Here is a 20,238-nt window from a genome sequence, read left to right on the forward strand (position 1 = left end):
GAATTTCTCTTTCTGTAAGACAAGGGAAAGGTGACATTGCAGGTGATGGCTAAATACTACAGCAAATGAGTGCAAGTAAAAATGCACAGCTACGTACTAAGGTAGATAACGCTGGTTTTAACTGGGGTTCTTGCAGGGCATCTGTGTAGGAACTAAAAGAGATTTTTACTTGGAATGGCTCATATACCAAATTTTTTTCTCCCAGCCAGTGAAGTTGTGATTGAGAATGTGACTAACATATTGCTTTTAATAGGCATAAAACTAGTGAACAGGGAAATTAAATTACCAAAGAAACAATTTTCTGCAGAGACATTTAGCTCTGGGTTATAACTGCAACAGAGGAAATGCAGGGGTAGGCAGCTGGTGTTCTCCTGGTCATGTTGAAGTGTTGGTAGAATCCTTGCTTATTGTTCTGATGTCAGGTGACAGAAATTTTAGCAAGATACAGGGTCTGGGCATGACTCAAACATACCTCACCTGAGAGCTGTCTGAGGAGCAAGAGAGAAAAGGAAATGTTCAGGCAGTGGTGAAAGTAGCTTCAACCAGCTGGAGGAGCTCTCTGATTCAAGGAGATTCAGAGCTGGATGATACGATCAATTTCCAGTTCAGAAAAGCATTCTTACACAGGGGTGGGGGGCTCCCTCTCTCACTGAACAGTGTAATTCATAGTAGTCAATCTACAAGAGAAGTAGGTGACTAGTTAAGCACCCCTGCTCTAATATCTGTATACTTCTGAGATAGTGGGGTTCCTGAGTGCCATGTAGGGGCTGGATTACTGCACAGCCTGTAAGCAGCCTCAAATTAGAGCAGGACCTCACCAGCATCCTTCTTGTGCTGCCTTCTCAGGTACATCAAGGCAAGAGTCAAGGCTTACTTGTTTCCTGTCAGTTTTCAATGGCTTTATATTACAGAGGAATGTTGAGGACATTTGTGTTCTGTTTTCCTTCCTGGCAGTCTGGCTGTATTTATATTTGGTCCATGTTTTATTGATCTGTTTGTTAGGTAGCCTATTCATGAACATGTCAAAACTGCTCGGCTAAGACTCTCAAAGGTGTCTAACTGCTATGGGTAAAGAGTTTATGCTACTAGTAAATTAGTTTAGCCACAGCATGGTTGGGATTTAAATGTCTGTACAGTAGAATCTCACAATGAGGATAAATTCTGAATTCTCACGCTTTAACTGATTGTTTCTTTAAACAAAATAAAAGTTCTTCCTGCAAGTTTCAGTCCCATTATTAACATTTAAAATTAAATAAAAGCCTTCAGCTTCCTTTAGCCAGTACAGGACACATAGTAGAATTATCCTTTGATTTCTAAGTAATATAGGCCTGGGGCTATTTCCTTTCATGGGCCTAATACAAGCTTTTTGAAGGACTCAATCTTTCTTTCACACAGCAAACAAAAAGTAGGCAGCTGTAGGAGGTGTAAAATAATGAAGCAGTGTAAGCTAATGAACCTTTGATGTGTAGTATTGGATTGTTCTTAATTATCTGGGAGGAAAAGAAATTGTTTTACGGCAGGTGCTTGAAGTTGTAAAGTAAAAGCCCCATCTTCATCACCAACTTGAATACAGTGTATTACAGTCAGAAACTTGTGTCATGCCAGCAAAGCTGATTAATTAACATACTCTTGCAAACCCAGCATTTTCGCAGGTGACTCACACTGACTGTGTCCTTGAAAAGCCTACCATGCTTTGTTTTCTTCCTGAAGATCTGAAGTCTTGAAACATAAATGACTGTTTTTGACAGTTTTCTTAGTATATTCACCTTGATTGCTCTGAAATAAAACATGTAAAATTCTTATAGAACTGTCTTCATATTTCCTCCCCTTTACTTAATTGCATATGTTTCTGACAGAATACCAAATACCTTGTGAATGTGTTTAAAATGCGACATATCTGGGCCCAAGTTTTTATGTCAGGGACTGTTTATTTCTCTGCCGATAAAGTACTTACCACAATGGGATGATGATCTTGATTGGTCCCTCTGAAGGAGTCCACTCCTTTCAAGAGCTTCTCCTTGTGCTAGGTCTTGGAATTAGCTCTCACCACATCTGTGCCCCTTGCCCTTGATTATTATGCTCTGTCTCCATGAGTTAGAGGCCTCCCTCTTCATGACTCAGCCGTCCATGTAGTCCCTTTCTGTTGCAATAACAAAGTCCCATCCGACAAACCCATATTTTGATGCGTTGGGAAACTCTGACTAAAAAAAAGAAATGTTTCCTGGAGTTTTTCCAGCAAGCTCTATTGAGCATTCAGCGTTCGTGTTTATTTTACAAGGAATTGTGGATGCTCAACACACTGGCTGATCTACACTAAAGCTGCAAGACAACCTATGCTATTTCAGTTACGCAAGTTATATAAAAGTGACGTCAATCTAACTTAGCCACTGTCGGCAGATGGGATACTGGGCTGATGGACCTTTGGTCTGACCCAGTATGGCCATTCTTATGTTTTTATGTTCTTATGACTTAGCCCAGTGTTGACAACACTGTATGGTGATGAGAGATGCTCTCCCACATATTTACCTTCTGCCTCTTGAGGAGGTGGACTACAGATGTTGATAGGAGAGTGCATTCCCATCAGCTTAGCTTGTCTTCACTAGCCCTGTTAAACTGACACTGCTTCATCAATTACAGTTATGCAGATTTAGCTGAACATATAGACTAGCCCTCTGAAAATCAGGCAAGTTTGATTTAGATACCTAGCTTTAGATACCTACAACTACTAACTTTGGCATTGGGTTACAGACATTGGCCTGTATTATGCAACAGATGAGACTACATACTCAAGGGCACCATCTGGGAAGAGGTCGGGGGCAGTAGCCATGCACAAGGAAATGAGCAGAAAGTACACAGTCTGGGTGAATTACTCCATTACCCTCCCCTCATTGACCAGGAGTGAGAGGCCCGCATACATGCTAGGTACTTTCACCTCACTTCCTGCTAGTCAGGGGAACAGGAAGAAGGTGAGCAGCATCCCATTATGTGTGACTGCTGCATGATGCATGCATGAGCCTAATGATCCTTTTTGGCCTTGCAATCTATGAAGCTGGTGGGAATTGATTTAGAATGTGGTAAAATCATTATCTTAAGGCTGCTGCTTTTCACAAGATGTATTCTTCCCAGAGGATGTCTGTCTTCCTTAGGAAGCTGTTGGCCCTGGGGGCATCTGTATGACATCATCCTTTTGCCAGTCATATTTAGAGTGCAAAGTAACAGTGACAATCAAGTCCTATTTTGTGCAGAACCCGGCTCCAAAAATAATATATAGAAAATAGATTGCTGCATCATACAGGGCTTTCTTGTGCAAGATAAAAGGAAACTTAATGTAGCTAATATGTTAACTGTTGTACTCAAAATACTACCAAAAATAAAGATACGAGTTTTCACTTAGACTGTACTGTTCCAAAGGAAAGTAATTACATTAGCATTTTTCCTGCCTTTCCTCTCTATGGAATTCAGTCTCTGCTAGTCACAGATTACACCAACATTATCTTCCTGTTTCATGCATTTCCTGGTTTCATTGAAGCACAATTGCAGCAAAGCTATGTTGAATGCCACTCATTTTTCCCCTTTAGCACAAATATTCTGTCAACAGAGCAAAATCAGGTATTGTTAACCTCCCTGCTCTGCAATTTTCTAAATATTTCTTCCTCCCCTAGCCTACACAAAATTGCTTTCTCTCTGTATAGTCTTGATTCCTCAATTCATTTTGAAGCATATTCAGAATGTTCAGTAAAATGTGTGATGGGGGTGTAGGAAGGAATGCTGAGTGGCTGGTAGTGATCATTAAGGTTGGGTATCTGTTCAAATATACTTCCGGAGAAGAACTGAGGCACACAAGGAAGAAGAAATTAGCATCCACAAAGTGTAGTTCTTGTGGAGGGTTTAGAAATGATGCTGAGTTGCCCAACCATGTGCATTTGTCTATGGTAATGAATTGGTACACCTCTCAAGAAACTCAAGGAGGGGCTATAGTACACACACACACGGCTTAGCTGCTGTTGCATCATAACTGAGCAAGTGAAAGAATTAGGAAGCTGACCAACATACTTTATCTGGTGCTTATTCATCCTCAGTCTTTTCTTTGTCTGCTATTGGAGAAATCACAGGACACAAATCTTGGGAAATTTTCAGGAGATAGGGGGAAATTCAAAGCATGGTGTGAGCCCACTGGCTTCCCGTACTTTTCTGGGACAAAAGTATTCTTCAGTCATTTGCTCTAGGGGATACTAGGGCAGACCAGAATTCACTTCTGTAGGCACTAGAATGATCATGAGTGTTGAGGTCTGAAAGCAAAACTCATCCCTTCCAAAGCACAGACAGTCACAGCTCGATAGAATTTACACAGAGATTTGTATACATGATAAAACTCATTCACCACAGTTGTGTGGGGGGAAGGTAAGGAGACATGATTTTGTGGGGGTAAGCCATTTAGCAGGTTATCATATGTATGTCTAACACTGGCTGGGGCTCACAGTCCACAGGGATAGATGTGCTATTAAAACCAAAGGAGATTAGGAAAGGAATAAACGGATTTTGAGGTTGGATCCTTCTATAATCCCAGTTTGGTCTTTTGTCTGCACCTGCATCAGCAGCTCAATAGCACTGAGTAAACTTAAACATGGGGTTTCCTGGCGTCCATCCTTTCTTCCGTGACAAATATTCATTCTTGCCCTGACCTAACTGAGTGCTGTGATTTAATAAGTCCATCTACCCCAGACTGGGTAGGACTCAGCTACCGCCTGGCACAAACTCTCCGGATTGTCCCCTTGTCATGGTGAGTGGGCTTGTGTGTTCCAGTGAACCCAATAGCTATGCAGTATGGAGTCTTGGACTCCCAGCAGGGTGACCCATGGGGACAGGCTCAAGGGGGCAGGTCCAAACAAAGAATGATCCTAAAGGTCCTTAACAGCAGAATAGGCAGAGTACAGCAAGGGTCATGCTACAATGGTTAAGAAGGAGGATGAAGGCCGCAGCTGACCGGAGACTCCTGGTCGTCATGGATCTCATGCCATTGGACCTGAGCCTTCTATCTGTCAAGACCTGTCTGGTGGCTGCAGTGCAGCAGTCCTCCCACACATTAAAAGAATTCACACACAGCTGTCTTCCTCGGCATACAGCTCTCCTGAACTTAAGCCCTATGGCAACTGGTGAATGGTGACGGTTACAGGATTGTGAAATCTGGGAGTTTTTAGTCATGGACCAGCACGTAGGTGGTGGATGTATTAGTAGTTCTGTTTTGAGGACTGAGGTTGTAGAACAGTCTGGCTGCTGCATCCTTGACTGAACAGCTCTCTGCTCATCCCACATGGGGAGGGGCCTAGAAAAGGTGCCCTAAATATAGTAAAGGGCATGAAAACTGCCCCACCCCTCTCCAACATCTACCAACCCCTGCCCCTTCTGTGATAAGATCTGTAGCTCCAGAATTGGGCTGATGAACCATCAACAGACTCACAAATGGGAGGGTGACATGAAGATGTCCTAGTCATTATCGAGTGACCGCCAGGAACAACGTGGCACAAGAAAATACACGCTTCATGAATCACTTCTCCAGTATTGGTTACTGGAGCCACCTGTTAAGCTCTGGTTTTGGTTCCACTGTACTAAGTGGTACAACATTTTTGTTTGCCTCTAAAACACTCTGGTTTGTTTGGTAACCCTATTCCTCCCACTTTGAATTTCAGGTCTTTAATGAAGTCCCTCTGTAGTTGTTAAAATTATTGTTTATCATCTGAGATGTTTAGGTGGTTTTCCAGCATCATTTTACTGCTCTTGCTTTTCCCTGGTTTGAGCATCTGGGTTCAGAGGTGTAACCAGGGCTTCATTTCTATGTAATCAATTAATTATGATGATAATAATAATGAATAAATATTAAATCCTTCAATGCTTTTCCCATCCTATCTCTTCTTGCAAATGAAATTCTATCTCCATTGGTTCTTGACAGAGCTCTGTGATGCTTCACTCTGTTCCTTTCAGAAGCCATAAGCCAGACTGTGCTCTTTTTATATGTTGAGACATGTATCTCAAGCTTTAAGTTTACAGCACAGTATATAGGTCTTGAAGTGGAAAAAAACATGCTCAAAACATTGTCACCTTCTTGCTGTAAAACTCCATTTGTCCTCAAGACTGTATTCTCCCGGTATTTGCTGATCGGCTACTCTGTCTGCCGAATTTAAATCTTTATGTTACAAACTATTGTACCTAACCAACTGAGCTTTGAACATAAATATGAGACTGAAAACAACTCCTAGGCCTGCTGTATCTGGTCAGCTAATTCTTGTTCCTCCTTAAAACGGAAAGGTTAAATATAGCATGCTCCAGCGCTAGGATGCCTCTCCTGAAGCTGATGCAATTCTCCATAGCCTATTAATTTCAGCATTTCATTTTGTTTTCCTATTACAGAATAATATAAAAGTGGTTTCTCATATATGACTTTGAAAAAAGTACCTAATCAAATCATTCTGTGTTCTGCATGCCATGCCACCGGCAAGATGCTTTAGCTGTGCTGTGAGGGGAGATAATGGCGTCTGAAAAATATTCACGTCATAATAATGGCAAAGGAAAAATGTGTGGAAACTGGAGACAACAAGTAATAGAAGGAACATAAAGTGAATTTTAATTGGCTAAATGCTTTTTGTATATATCAAGAAGAACAAATATGATTAGAAGGTGTTTGCTGTGGGCTGCTGACTGTAAAAAGAAAGAACTCATATGCAGCTGAAGGTGAGTTCTGCATTGATCCATTGGTAGGTTAGGGCCTGATCTTTAGATTTTTTGCCCCCTAAATAATAGTCAAGAAGTTAAGAAAATAATTAGGCTCACTGTAATAGTTCTCCAGTTAGAAAGAGACACACATTGGTTCCTTTATTATTTTGAAGTTGAACCCTATGTTGATTTCAGCTTTATTTTGCTTATGGTTCTGGTATTGCAAAGCAACAGTCAAATAAAATGAAGCACAAAGGATACAGCACTACATATTCAGGGCTGAGGTACTTTACAACAGTACGCAAATGTAAATTGTAAAAGGCTTTAGGTATATTAACCCATCCCCTCTATGTTCCCTTGTGATGGAGTTTATACCTCACAATGCCAGAAAAAGAGTTAATTAGTGCATTCAGTTGCAACTGGAGGATAGGCCAGGTTAAATTTAGGAGTAAGCCCGGTGGGGGAGAAGCTAAGTGGCTGAATTAAGGATGAATCTTAGCTGAGAGGAGCATGGTGATTGACAAGGAACATCAGAAAAATAAAAGATCTTCAAGAAAGTTAGGGAGAGTGGGCCTTGGGGTCCTCTCCTGAGAGAAGAACTCTGCCAGTAGGTCAGGATTGAGCTTCAGTGGTGAGCTCTGAGAAAAGGGCAAGCTTATAAGGAGTCACTCTGAGGTTTTTGGAGGAAGATACAGATAGTCTTGGGAGACACAAACAGGAGCTAGGCTAGAGAGAGTGCTTCAGGAAGCATCATTCCCACTGTTCCCTGTAAGCTGAAGACTTAGATTAGCAGAGCACTGACAGACACGCACTGTGGGGATCATGTGTTTGTATTGGTGGTGCACATTCACACATGTTTTGGGGCATCTAACAAAATTTATTTGTCCATGGATGGGAAGAATAGAGGAAACTCTAATTGCTCCATACAGGAACTGGGAAGACCCTGCAGGGGAGCGAGTTCAAGATGCTGAGAAACAACCTTAGAGACAGGCTGAGGTAGGAATTAGGCCAAGAAAGCAGCAAGGTATCAGAGGAACACCTGTTTGCTATAGTGTCCCTGGAGTAGAACCCAGAGTAGAAGAAGGGTCTGTGTTCCCCTACTGGCCACTGGGGCAAATAGTTAATAAGCCCCCAGAATTGATCTGAATGTCTGGTGTAAAGTCTTTCTAGTATTTTGTGGGACTCTGTTGCCGGGACTGAACATGACCTGGCTGAAGGGCAGAGTTAAGTGAAGAAGTGGTGACCACAGGATCAGAGTGGCTGTCATCAGGGACATTCAAGGAAGACAGCCTGCTATATCATGTCCAGCCATGAGGGGATGATTTTGCTGGTGAGTCACCCTTCTTCATCCTTACATTGCAAATGGGGCACAAGTAATATCTCTGTCACCAGAACTGTAGTGAAGCAGCAGTGTCAGTGTAAAAAAAATTGCACCGGGACATCTGTTCGAAAGCTGATCTTACTAAGTTCTCTGAAATCAAAATGCTTTGTGTGATCCCTTTAACATTTGGTATGCCTCAGGAAGGTAAAGATTAGGGTTAAAGATCCAAATTTGGTGTCATTTGATGTTGGCGTTGTGGGAATATAAGCCCTGAAAAATGACAATTTTCCAATAAGTTTTTGTGTGTGAGGGGTGCGTAGGGGGGTTCTTGTTTTGTTTATGTGGATATCTTTGTGCAGAGCTGTGGATCGAAGTATTGATGGATGTCAGTTAAAATGACCTCAGTCTGTCAAGTGTTCCCCAAGGCAATGTAAGGCAGCCACTAGATTTTGGAGGAACACAACTTTAGAACAGTATTCAAGAAAACGTACACTTTTCCCCAGGAACATGCACCAATACAGAGCAATGGCATTCCTGCCATCTTGTGTTTTCAAGCTGGACTCTCAACCATAAAGGGTTGCTTTGAAATTGGCTGCACCATGGGATGGCATTGATGACTCATATTTGGGGTCATTAGATAAAGGGGTGCCTGAATGAAAGGGTCCCATGAAAATCCAGTTTGCTTATGGTTAAGCTGAGTGGTAGTTTTGATGGGCTGTATAAAAGACCTGGCTGAGCTTGAGGGCTGTGAGCTCACTCTGGAATTAATATAATTAAGGATAAATTAATCACAAGCCCCCTCCTCATTCACAGTGGCGTAGTCAAGCTGGAATGCACCTGAATGTTGTTCTACTGTTATTAAGCAGGATTCCCTATTGCTGCTGGCTGACTCGTGTCCATTGCTTGGTTTCCCTGGGCAATTCTGGAGGTGGAAGGGGTTCTGGGGCATTGGCAGCAGGTGGCTGGGATGACAGCATGTTCAGTTCCCTCTGCATCCCACAAATTGGCAGGCAAATCCCTCCTGCCTTCCCCACCAGAGAGAGCTTGGCACTGTACCCCTCTGGCTACCCAGTACTGCATCATGACACAGTTGGGGGCAGGGGAGTCCCTGGAGCTTGGCAGTGGGTAGTGAGGCAAATCTGTCTCCTTCCCTGATCATTTCTCACCTATCTTTGTTCCATTTCCTCCTTCCGTAATGATATGGTGCTGCTAGCACCCAGGAAGCCAGCCCCATTACAGGCATGGTGGTCATGAGTCCATCTCTCCTTGGGACCTGAGAGAAGAGCTGGAGATAGAGGTGGGCAGGTGGACAGTAAGCAATATAGGGTGAGGAGAGTGGGAAGGACATGTGGAGGAGAGAGCCAGACAGAGCCAGCTCTGGCCATCAGCACCACTACATTGCTCCTTGCACTCCCAGTCCCCATTGCTGATGCAGCCTCTTCATAGGTCCCTAACTCATCTCTGCCATAGCTCATACATCTCACCTCCCACTCCTCCCGCAGCCTCTGCTTGTAATCATCCATCTCTTTCCCACCCTCAAGAACCCAAACCCACAAAGCTTCTCCTTGTCCCAGTATGATACAAAACTACTCAAGTTAGTTAAATCCCAGGCAAATTGTGAAAAGCTGCACAAGGGTCTCTCAAATCTGAGTGCCTGGCCAACAAAATAGTGGATGAAATGTAATACTGATAAATGCAAAGTAATGCACATTGGAAAACATGCTGAATAGTAACAAAGAGGAAGCCGTGCTAGTCTATACACTATCAAAACAAAAAGCAGTCAAGTAGCACTTTAAAGACTAGCAAAATGGTTTATTAGGTGAGCTTTCATGGGACAGACCCACTTCTTCAGACCATAGCCAGACCAGAACAGACTCAATATTTAAGGCACAGAGAACCAAAAACAGTAAGCGAGGAGGACAAATCAGAAAAAGATAATCAAGATGAGCAAATCAGAGAGTGGAGGGGTGGGGGGGAAGGTCAAGAATTAGATTGAGCCAAGTACGCAGACAAGCCCCTATAGTGACTCAGAAAGTTCCCATCACGATTTAAACCATGTGTTAATGTGCCGAATTTGAATATAAAAGCCAGCTCAGATGTTTCTCTTTCCAAAACGGTGCGATAATTCCTTTTCTGTAACACACATACCTTTAGGTCATTGACAGAATGTCCCATTCCATTAAAATGTTGACTAACTGGTTTGTGGATCTGGAGTGTTTTGATGTCTGTTTTGTGCCCATTGACCCTTTGTCTAAGGGAGTTAGACGTCTGTCCAATATACAAAGCATCTGGGCATTGTTGGCACATGATGGCATATATGATGTTAGTAGAGGAGCATGAGAAAGTGCCCATGATTCTGTGAGTAACCTGGTTAGGTCCAGTGATGGCATTTCCAGAGAAGATATGTGGACAAAGCTGGCAGCAGGCTTTGTTGCAGGGAAAGGTTCCAGGAGTGGTATTCCTGGGGTATAGGCTGTGGCTGTTAGTGAGGATCCACATGAGTTTGGGAGGTTCTCTGTAGGAGAGAACAGGCATGTCACCCAGGGCCTTCTGGAGTGTGGCATCCTGATTAAGGATAGGTTGTAGGTTTTTAATAATGTGTTGCAGTGGTCTGAGTTGGGGGCTATAGGTGATGACCAGTGGTGTTCTGTTCTTGGCTTTTTTGGGCCGATCTTGGAGTAGCTGGTCTCTGGGTATTCGTCTGGCCCTGTCGATTTGTTTTTTTACTTCTCCTGGTGGGTAATTCAGGTTTATGAATATTTGGTAAAGTTCTAGTAGTTTTTGGTCTCTGTCAGTTGGATCAGAGCAAATGCGATTGTACCTAAGAGCTTGACTGTAAACAATGGATCTAGTCACATCTGCAGGATGGAAACTAGAAGGGTGTAGATAAGTATAGCGATCAGTAGGTTTTCGATACAGTGTGGTACTGATGAGGCCATCCTTGATTAGTACTGTAGTGTCCAGGAAATGTATCTCTTGCATGTTGTAATTGAGGCATAAGTTGATGGTGGGGTGTAGATTGTTAAAGTCTCTGTGGAATTCCTCTAGAGCTTCTGTACCATGGGTCCAAATCATAAAGATGTCATCAATGTATCTTAAGTAGAGGAGGAGTAATAGGGGACGAGAGCTGAGGAATCATTGTTCCAGGTCAGCCATAAATATATTAGCATATTGTGGGGCCATGCGGGTGCCCATAGCAGTTCCACTAATCTGGAGGTATAAATTGTCCCCAAAACAGAAATAATTGTGTGTGGGAACAAAGTTACAGAGGTCAGACACCAGATTGGCTGTGGTGGCATCAGGGATGGTATTCCTGATTGCTTGTAATCTGTCTTTATGAAGAATATTAGTGTACAGAGCCTCTACATCCATTGTGGCAAGGATGGCGTTATCAGGAACTTTTCTGATGTTTTGTAATTTCCTCAGGAAGTCAGTGGTATCTCGGATATAGCTGGGAGTGTTGATGGCATAGGGTTTGAGGAGGGAGTCCACGTAACTGGATAGTCTGGTGGTAAGAGTACCAATACCTGAAATTATAGGGCGTCCAGGGTTTCCAGGTTTGTGGATTTTGGGAAGTAAATAGGATAATCCAGGCTGTGGCTCAGATGGTGTGTCTGAGTTAATGAGGTCCCGAGTACCAGCAGGGAGTTCCTTCAGTAGTTGTTGTAATTTCCTTTGGAATTCCAAAGTGGTGGAACCTTTCCCTGCAACAAAGCCCGCTGCCAGCTTTGTCCACATATCTTCTCTGGAAATACCATCACTGGACCTAACCAGGTTACTCACAGAATCATGGGCACTTTCTCATGCTCCTTTACTAACATCATATAGGCGATGCTTTGTATATTGGACAGACTTCTAACTCCCTTAGACAAAGGGTCAATGGGCACAAAACAGACATCAAAACACTCCAGATCCACAAACCTGTTAGTCAACATTTTAATGGAATAGGACATTCTGTCAATGACCTAAAGGTATGTCTGTTACAGAAAAGGAATTATCACACCGTTTTGGAAAGAGAAACATCTGAGCTGGCTTTTATATTCAAATTCGACACATTAACACATGGTTTAAATCGTGATGGGAACTTTCTGAGTCACTATAGGGGCTTGTCTGCGTACTTGGCTCAATCTAATTCTTGACCTTCTCCCCACCCCTCCACTCTCTGATTTGCTCACCTTGATTATCTTTTTCTGATTTGTCCTCCTTGCTTACTGTTTTTGGTTCTCTGTGCCTTAAATATTGAGTATGTTCTGGTCTGGCTATGGTTTGAAGAAGTGGGTCTGTCCCACGAAAGCTCACCTAATAAACCATTTTACTAGTCTTTAAAGTGCTACTTGACTGCTTTTTGTTTTGATTGGAAAAATAATCCCAACTGTATATACAAAATGATGAAGTCTAGATTTGCTGTTACGCCACGATCTCTTTCCTGACTGATCATTGTGATAGATGTCTGAAAACATCCACTCAAGGTGCAGCCACAGTCAAAAATGATTGTTGGGTATCAATGAGAAAAGGGCTAGATAAAACACAAAATATATTGCCTCTATATAAATGCGTGGTATGCCCACATCTTGAATACTGCATGCAGCTGCGGTTGCCCTGGCTCAAAGAGGATATAATGGAAAAGGTTCAGAAAAGAGTAGCAAGCTTGACTGGGGTAGGGATCGGCTTCCATATGAGAAGAGATTAATAAGAATGAGACTTTTCTGCTTGGAAAAGAGCTGATGAAAGGGGCAATAAGATTGAAGTCTACAATATCATGTCTAGTGTAGAGGAAGTAGATGTGAGAAGTAGATAGAACTTCCTTAATACAAGAATTAGGGGTCACAAAATGAAATTAAAAGGTGGCAGGTTTAAAATAAATATTTATTCACACAATGCACAATCAACCCATTGAATTCTTTGCCAGAGGATGTTGTGGTGGCCAAGACTATAACAGGGTTCAAAATAAATTAATGGAGGACAGGTCCATCAATGGATATTAGCCAGAAGGGGTAGGAAGGGTGCTCCTAGCTTGTTTGTCAGAGGCTGGAAATGGATGACAGGCAAAGGCTCACTTGATAAATACCTGTTCTGTTCATTTCCTCTGGGGAACCTGGGCTGTGTTATCTGTCAGGAGACAGAATACTGAACAAACCTTTGGTTTGATCCAGTTTGCCCATTCTTATATTCATTTACACACTCATCCTATCTCTCTGCCGCACTGATTTCTATCTCCCCAAATAATTCCATCCCGGTCACACTACCCCAAGATAAACAACACCTAGAAATCACCTTGCTGAAAACCTCCCACTCCTCAAAGCCGCACATCTCCACCCTAAATATCCCCTCCCACTGCTCCCCATCCACCCCTAGACCCATATCCCAGGAAACCCACCTCTTAAAACTTCTCTTACACCCTCATTCCTCTAATCAACATCACCACCAAACCACATACCGTCCTCTTGTCGCTTCACTTTCTTTCACTCCCCAAAGGGTCCTTCTGAGGCCCCTGACATCTAATTACATTTATTCAGCAGATAACTCAAATGCATCAACTCCCACCTGCACCAGCTTCCCCTTTGGTTGTTCCAGTCCCCTATGGCTCAGCCATGAACACAATGGAGATTTCACGCTTTAGCCCTGGCAACCCCATCACATGTTCACATTAAAAAAAATGTTCCCCCTTGCTCTCTTCTCCCCTCCAGGTCCTTGCTTCCTTGGGGTAGCCAGATGACATACTCTATCCACCCCACCTGCTGCCATCACATTCAGAGGAGCCAACCACAGTTAACCTATGAGTAGTTAGAACCTGTAGGCCAGAGCAAGGTGCTGAGCCCAGCCTCATGAGAGAGTGTGTGTGTGGCGGGGGGGAGGTTGATTGCTCTACCATGTTCCTTCCTTGTGTCTTCCTCTCTGCGCTAGGCTGAGCCAGATGCAATGACCCCATCCCCCCTCTGACATCAGAGAACAGTTTTTTTTTTGAAACTATGAATGATTCACCAATGAATAAGTACAGGGGGTCCCTTGTTATAAGTCGTTTCATCTCAGCGAGCCACCCCCTGTGTCTTTGGGGTGGGGGTCAAAGCATGAAGACAGACAGGAAATGTTAGCAAAAAGATTTTGTAAGCGAAATGTCGAACCAGCACGTGTCTGCAGTGTACAGCAATCCCCCGAAAATATTTTTGGCTGGGTGTGGGGCAGGTGCTGTTGTCGGAGGCGGCGGAGCTGCGTGGAATGTTGAAGTACCTGGAGTAGTCCTCCTGACTATCTAAGCCATGGGGGGAGGCTTCTCCTTGGCAGCAGCAAAGCACCAAGATATTTTTAGCCACTGGGGGACTTATCACAGGCAGTGGCAAGTGCCACTGGTCCCTTGCAAGGCGGGGTGTTCAATGAGGGTGTAGGTTGAAATGGTCCCCCCCCAACTATCTTAGCTGCCAGACGAGACTTCCCACCCTGATGGCAGCAAGACCCAGAGTATTTTAGGCCGCCAGGTGAAACTTCCCTCTGGTGGATACAAGCTCCCCTAGTCCCTTGCAAATGGTTTGAGGGGGGTTCAGTGGGGAGCCAGTTAAAGTGGACCCCCTGAGTATCTTAGCCACTGGGGGAGACTTTCCCCGGGAGGCTACAAGCCCCTGAATATCTTTCCCGCCCTTGGAGACCTAAACAAGCACAAGCCAGGACGTGGTGCTGCCTGGCTGCACGATCAGCACCAAACAGAAGGCACGTCCTTTTATTGGCTTGGGGGCTACCCACGTGATGTGGCTGAGTGCAGGAAAGACCCAGACTCTGTGGCACCTGTGGGGGTAGGAAGGGGGTTCATGCACAAATGTAAGCCACTGAGAAGAAGTTTCTTGGCATCTTATGTAAGCACGACCCCCACCACAGCCTTGTTTCCACATCGTGTGGTGGGGCAGGGCAGCAGTTGGCACCAGGCATCACAGAAAAAAATAACATGTATAGAGACAGAACCATGACTTCCCTGCAGGGGATATTAGTAAGGGGTAGATGCGCTCACAGGGCTAATAGCAAAGAAAGACATTTCTCAGGCTCTCATACAAACATGAGCCCACAGCCACAGGCTTGCTGCTCCCGCTTTGAAATTCACAGTCTTCCTCTTACCTAATTCTTGCACACCTGGGCTACGTCTACACGTGCAGCCAACATCGAAATAGCTTATTTTGATGTTGCGACATCGAAATAGTCTATTTCGATGAATAACGTCTACACGTCTTCCAGGGCCGGCAACGTCGATGTTCAACTTCGACGTTGCTCAGCCCAACATCGAAATAGGCGCAGCGAGGGAACGTCTACACGTCAAAGTAGCACACATCGAAATAGGGATGCCAGGCACAGCTGCAGACAGGGTCACAGGGCGGACTCAACAGCCAGCCGCTCCCTTAAAGGGCCCCTCCCAGACACAGTTGCACTAAACAGCACAAGATACACAGAGCTGACAACTGGTTGCAGACCCTGTGCCTGCAGCATAGATCCCCAGCTGCCGCAGAAGCAGCCAGAAGCCCTGGGCTAAGGGCTGCTGCCCACGGTGACCATAGAGCCCCGCAGGGGCTGGAGAGAGAGCATCTCTCAACGCCCCAGCTGATGGCCGCCATGGAGGACCCAGCAATTTCGACATTGCGGGACGCGGATCGTCTACACGGTCCCTACTTTGACGTTGAACGTCGAAGTAGGGCGCTATTCCTATCTCCTCATGAGGTTAGCGACTTCAACGTCTCGCCACCTAACGTCGAAGTTAACTTCGAAATAGCGCCCGACGCGTGTAGACGCGACGGGCGCTATTTCGAAGTTGGTGCCGCTACTTCGAAGTAGCGTGCACGCGTAGACGCAGCTCTGGAGAGCAGCGGTCAGAGTGGAGCACTGAGGGGCATTGTGGGTTACATATGGGACGCCTCTGGAGGCTAATAAATTAATTTTAAGATGTGGTGCCTCCACACTGGCCTGTAATCAAACTTTTGAATTTAAGCTTGATGCTAAACACTTTGGGTAACAGCAATATTTTAATCTTGATATTAGTGCTTCCAAAATCGAGCTAATGCTATTTAAAGTAGTAGTCATGTGGTAATATCAAGCTAACTGCCTTAAATTTGACTTTATCTTGTAATGTAGATGCAGCCACTCTCTTAACAGACTTATTTCAAAATAGCTGTGGTGGGTGCTGTTCTTTGTACAGTGAGGTTTACCAGTTTCAAAATAATCCAACTGCTATTTTGAAATTTTTGAAGTAGCCATTGTGTTGTGTAGACGCTAGAGCCGTGTCTACACGTGCACGCTACTTCGAAGTAGCAGCACTAACTTCAAAATAGCGCCCGTCATGGCTACACGCGTCGGGCGCTATTTCGAAGTTAACTTCGACGTTAGGCGGCGAGACGTTGAAGTCGCTAACCCCAGGAGGGGGTAGGAATAGCGCCCTACTTCGACGTTCAATGTCGAAGTAGGGACCGTGTAGTCATTGCACGTCCCGCAACGTCGAAATTGCGGGGTCCTCCATGGTGGCCATCAGCTGAGGGGTTGAAAGATGCTCTCTCCAGCCCCTCAGCTCAATGGTGGCCACATGGAGCAGCCCCTGAAAGGTCCCCTCCCCCTCCCTTCCTGTGCAGGAAGCTGAGGGAACGTGCAGGCGGCAGCCCAGACACGCGGATAGCCTGCACGTCCCTCAGCCAGCACAGCCACCCACCCAGCTGCGATGGCTGCCCGGCAGCCCCCCCAGCACCCCCAGGGGACCCCCCCCAAGGGGAGCCAGGGCAGCCAGCCCAGCCGGGTGGGCAGCCAGGCTGGCAAGCGGCAGCGGGGCCCCTCCTGGACGGAGGCTGAGCTGCGGGACCTGCTGGGGCTCTGGAGCGAGGAGGAGGTGCTCCAGGTAATGGGGAGCAAGAGGCGGAACGCGGATGCGTTTGCTCGGCTGGCCGATGGCCTGGCTGCCCGGGGTCACCCTGCCCGCACTCCTGATCACGTCAGGAGTAAAGTGAAGGAGCTGCGGCAGGGTTACTCCCGGGCCCGGGATGTGGCCAGCCGATCTGGGGCCGCCCCTGTCACTTGGCCCTTTTACAGGGAGCTCAGGGACATCCTGGGCCCCCGGCATACCTCCTGCCCTCCAGCCACCCTTGATACTTCGGCCGATGAGCCCCAGCAGGCCCTGCAGCCACAGTCCGCCCCGAAGGTAAGCCCCACACCCCGGGGCCCCCCCCCGGAGCCCAGCCCCGGGACATTGCGGCAGGAGGAGGAGGAGGAGGAGGTGGGGGGCTCCTCCTCTGCAGAATCCGGGCTGCAGATCCTCCTCCTCCCATCCTGGAGCAGCATCCGGGCCTCCGCCCCCTGGGGATCTCCAGACTGTGGGAGTGGACCGACAGGTAGGTACCCCCCTCTGGTGTACACCCCTGGGCTTGAGGGGTGGGGGGTAATAGATATGTGTCCAGGGTCCCCCACATGCTCACATGGCCATGGCCCCAAGGACAGCAGGGCCATGTCCCTCACAGCAGTGCATCAGCCCCTGCCCCCCCCAACCCCGCACGACAGTGCCATGCCCCATCCCCGGGCCATGGGGGAGTGGAACCTCGAGGGGCCCCCGGGAGGAGGGGGTGGGACACCCTGCAGCAGCAGCAGCAGCAGCAGCAGCAGCAGCAGCATGTGATGGAGTGGGGGGAGTGCAAAAGGGAGACTCAGGCTACATATGAGCAACAAGAGCCGAATAGCTCCCAGGGGCAAAGGATGATCCTGGGGCTACAGCTGGCAGGTGACACCTCTGCCCTGAACAAAGAGAAGGGAGGAGCCGAGCTGGCTTGGAATTGGGGGGGGGAGGGCGGGGGCCACAGGCAGAGGCTAGGGGAAGGGAGAGCTGGAAGGCAGCCAGCCTGAGGAGGGGGAAAGCTGCATCCCAGAGGGGCACCCCTTGGGGTCTTCTCCCCAGGACGGGTTGGAAGGACTGTCTCTTCCGACAGCTGGTGCTGTCACTCCTGGGAGAAACTGGGCATCTGTGGCCTAAGAAACCTCTCCTGCTGTCAGACCCTGCGGAGTGAAGTGAGAGTCGCTCCCACCAGGGGACGGGGTGCAGGGCAGGGGGACCCCTGAACCCCATCCATCACAGCAGCATCTCCCGGGGACGGGGATGGGGAACCTGCAGCACAGGGCTGGGGGGACAAAGGCCACGGCTCGGGGCCCACACTAACGCCTGTCTCCATTCTTCTTCCCCGCCTCCTCTCCTGTGTCCTGCACCTGCACCATCAGAAGGACCGGAAGAGAGCGCCGGCGAGGCCTCAGTGGTCCCAGAGAGCCCTCCGGGACCATCGCTCCAGGCCAGCCCCTCGGCCGATGACCAACCGGCCCCACGGCGGGCTAGACGGCGGACCCCGCGCCACCAACAGCTGACGGCGACGGACCCCCAGCTGCTGGCCATCCACCGTCGGCAGCTGGAGGTCGCGGAGCAGCACCTGCAGCTGCAGGAGCGGGCGCTGGCCTGGCGCCAAGAGGCATGGGGGGCCTACATGGAGACTTTCAACCGCCTGGTGGACTACCTGGCCCCCCATTCCACGCCGGCCGCCGCAGCGCCCGCTGTGCCTGCTCCACCAGCCGCACCACCAGCTGCTCCGCCCTTCGCCCTCCCGTCCGCTGTCGCCCCGCCACCCACCGCTGAGGGCCAGAGCGCCGAGGGACCCCTGGAGCCAGCTGAGACTCGCCGGGCATATCTTCCGGTCCGGCCCGCCCCCAGCCAGCCCTGGACAGGGCTGTGGCCGCGGCAGGGCTCCCGGCCACCCACGCCTAGTGCCGGACTGTAGGGGCGAGGCGCCCGGGACGTGGCCCCCGCCCTTGTATATAGTTGGAACTTATTATTTTGTGACCCCCGTTTGCCCTGTCCCCCCCATGTAAATAGTTCTCCCCTTTATCCTCCCTGTTTTTTTTTTTTTATTAATGAGGACACTTTTTTCTTACTATTGTTTTATTTGTACATATTACTTTGGTTCCACATGTTGTATATAGTTTGTTCTTGTTTTATATAGTTATAGTTAAAAAAAAAAGTTCTCAAAGAAAAAGCAGTTTAAGTTCAGCCACAAGTGCGTGCTGTCATTTGTCCATGAAAAGTGGGAGGGGGGTGCGGTTGGGTGCTCCATGGTGTGGGCGTCGGGGCAGGAGTGTGGTGGAGGAAGGGGCAGGCAGTGGGGGGCCTGGCAGAGTTCACCCCGCGGCCTCATCATCAAAGTGGGCCCGCAGGGCCTCCCGGACCCGGGTCCCTTCGGGGTCCACCTGCCGACTGGGGGCAGCGGGTGGCTGCACGTCGGCCCTGCCGGCCTCCACAGCCCAGCCCTGGAAAAAGGCCTCCCCCTTGCTCTCCACCAAATTGTGCAGGGCGCAGCAGGCACCCACAATCAGGGGGATGTTGTTGGGGCCCGCATCCAGGAGGGTCAGGAGACATCTCCAGCGTCCTTTCAGGCGGCCAAATGAGCTCTCCACCACCTGGCGTGCGTGGTTCAGGCGCTCGTTGAAGCGCTCCTGGCTAGCGGAGAGATGGCCCGTGTACGGGTGCATGAGCCACGGCTGGAGGGGGTATGCCGCATCTGCGATGACGTAGCGGGGCATGGTGGTGTCCCCCAGAGGGATCTCCCGCTGGGGGATGTAGGTCCCCGCCTCCAGCCGGCGGCACAGGCCCGAGTTCCGGAAAACCCGGGCGTCGTGGGTGCTGCCAGGCCAGCCCACATAAATGTCCTGGAAACGTCCACGGCTGTCCACCAAGGCCTGGAGGACCACAGAATGGTAGCTCTTGCGATTCAGGTATCGTCCTCCACTGTGATGCGGGGCGCGGATGGGGATGTAAGTCCCATCCAGAGCCCCGAAGCAGTTGGGGAAGCCCAGGGTGGCAAAGGCCATGATGGTGGCATCTGGGTCCCCCAGCCTCACGAGCCTGTGCAGGAGCAGGGCATTGATGGCACGCACAACCTGCAGAGAAAGCACATGGGACAGCACCAATGAGGGGTGAGCAGTGTGTGCGTGGACCTGCCCTCCCCTGCCCGGGCCCCCCTCCCCTGGCCTGCCCTCCCCCTGTGGGTTCTCTTACCTCCATGAGGACAGCCCCGACGGTGGCCTTGCCGACACCAAACTGCTGGCCCACGGATCGGTAGCTGTCGGGAGTGGCCAGCTTCCAGACAGCGATGCTGACCCGTTTCTCCACAGGGAGGGCACGCCGCATGGCGGTGTCCTGGTGCCTGAGTGTGGGGGTGAGC

This window comes from Carettochelys insculpta, chromosome 1, assembly GCF_033958435.1.
Source record: "Carettochelys insculpta isolate YL-2023 chromosome 1, ASM3395843v1, whole genome shotgun sequence".
Taxonomy (NCBI): Eukaryota; Metazoa; Chordata; order Testudines; family Carettochelyidae; genus Carettochelys; species Carettochelys insculpta.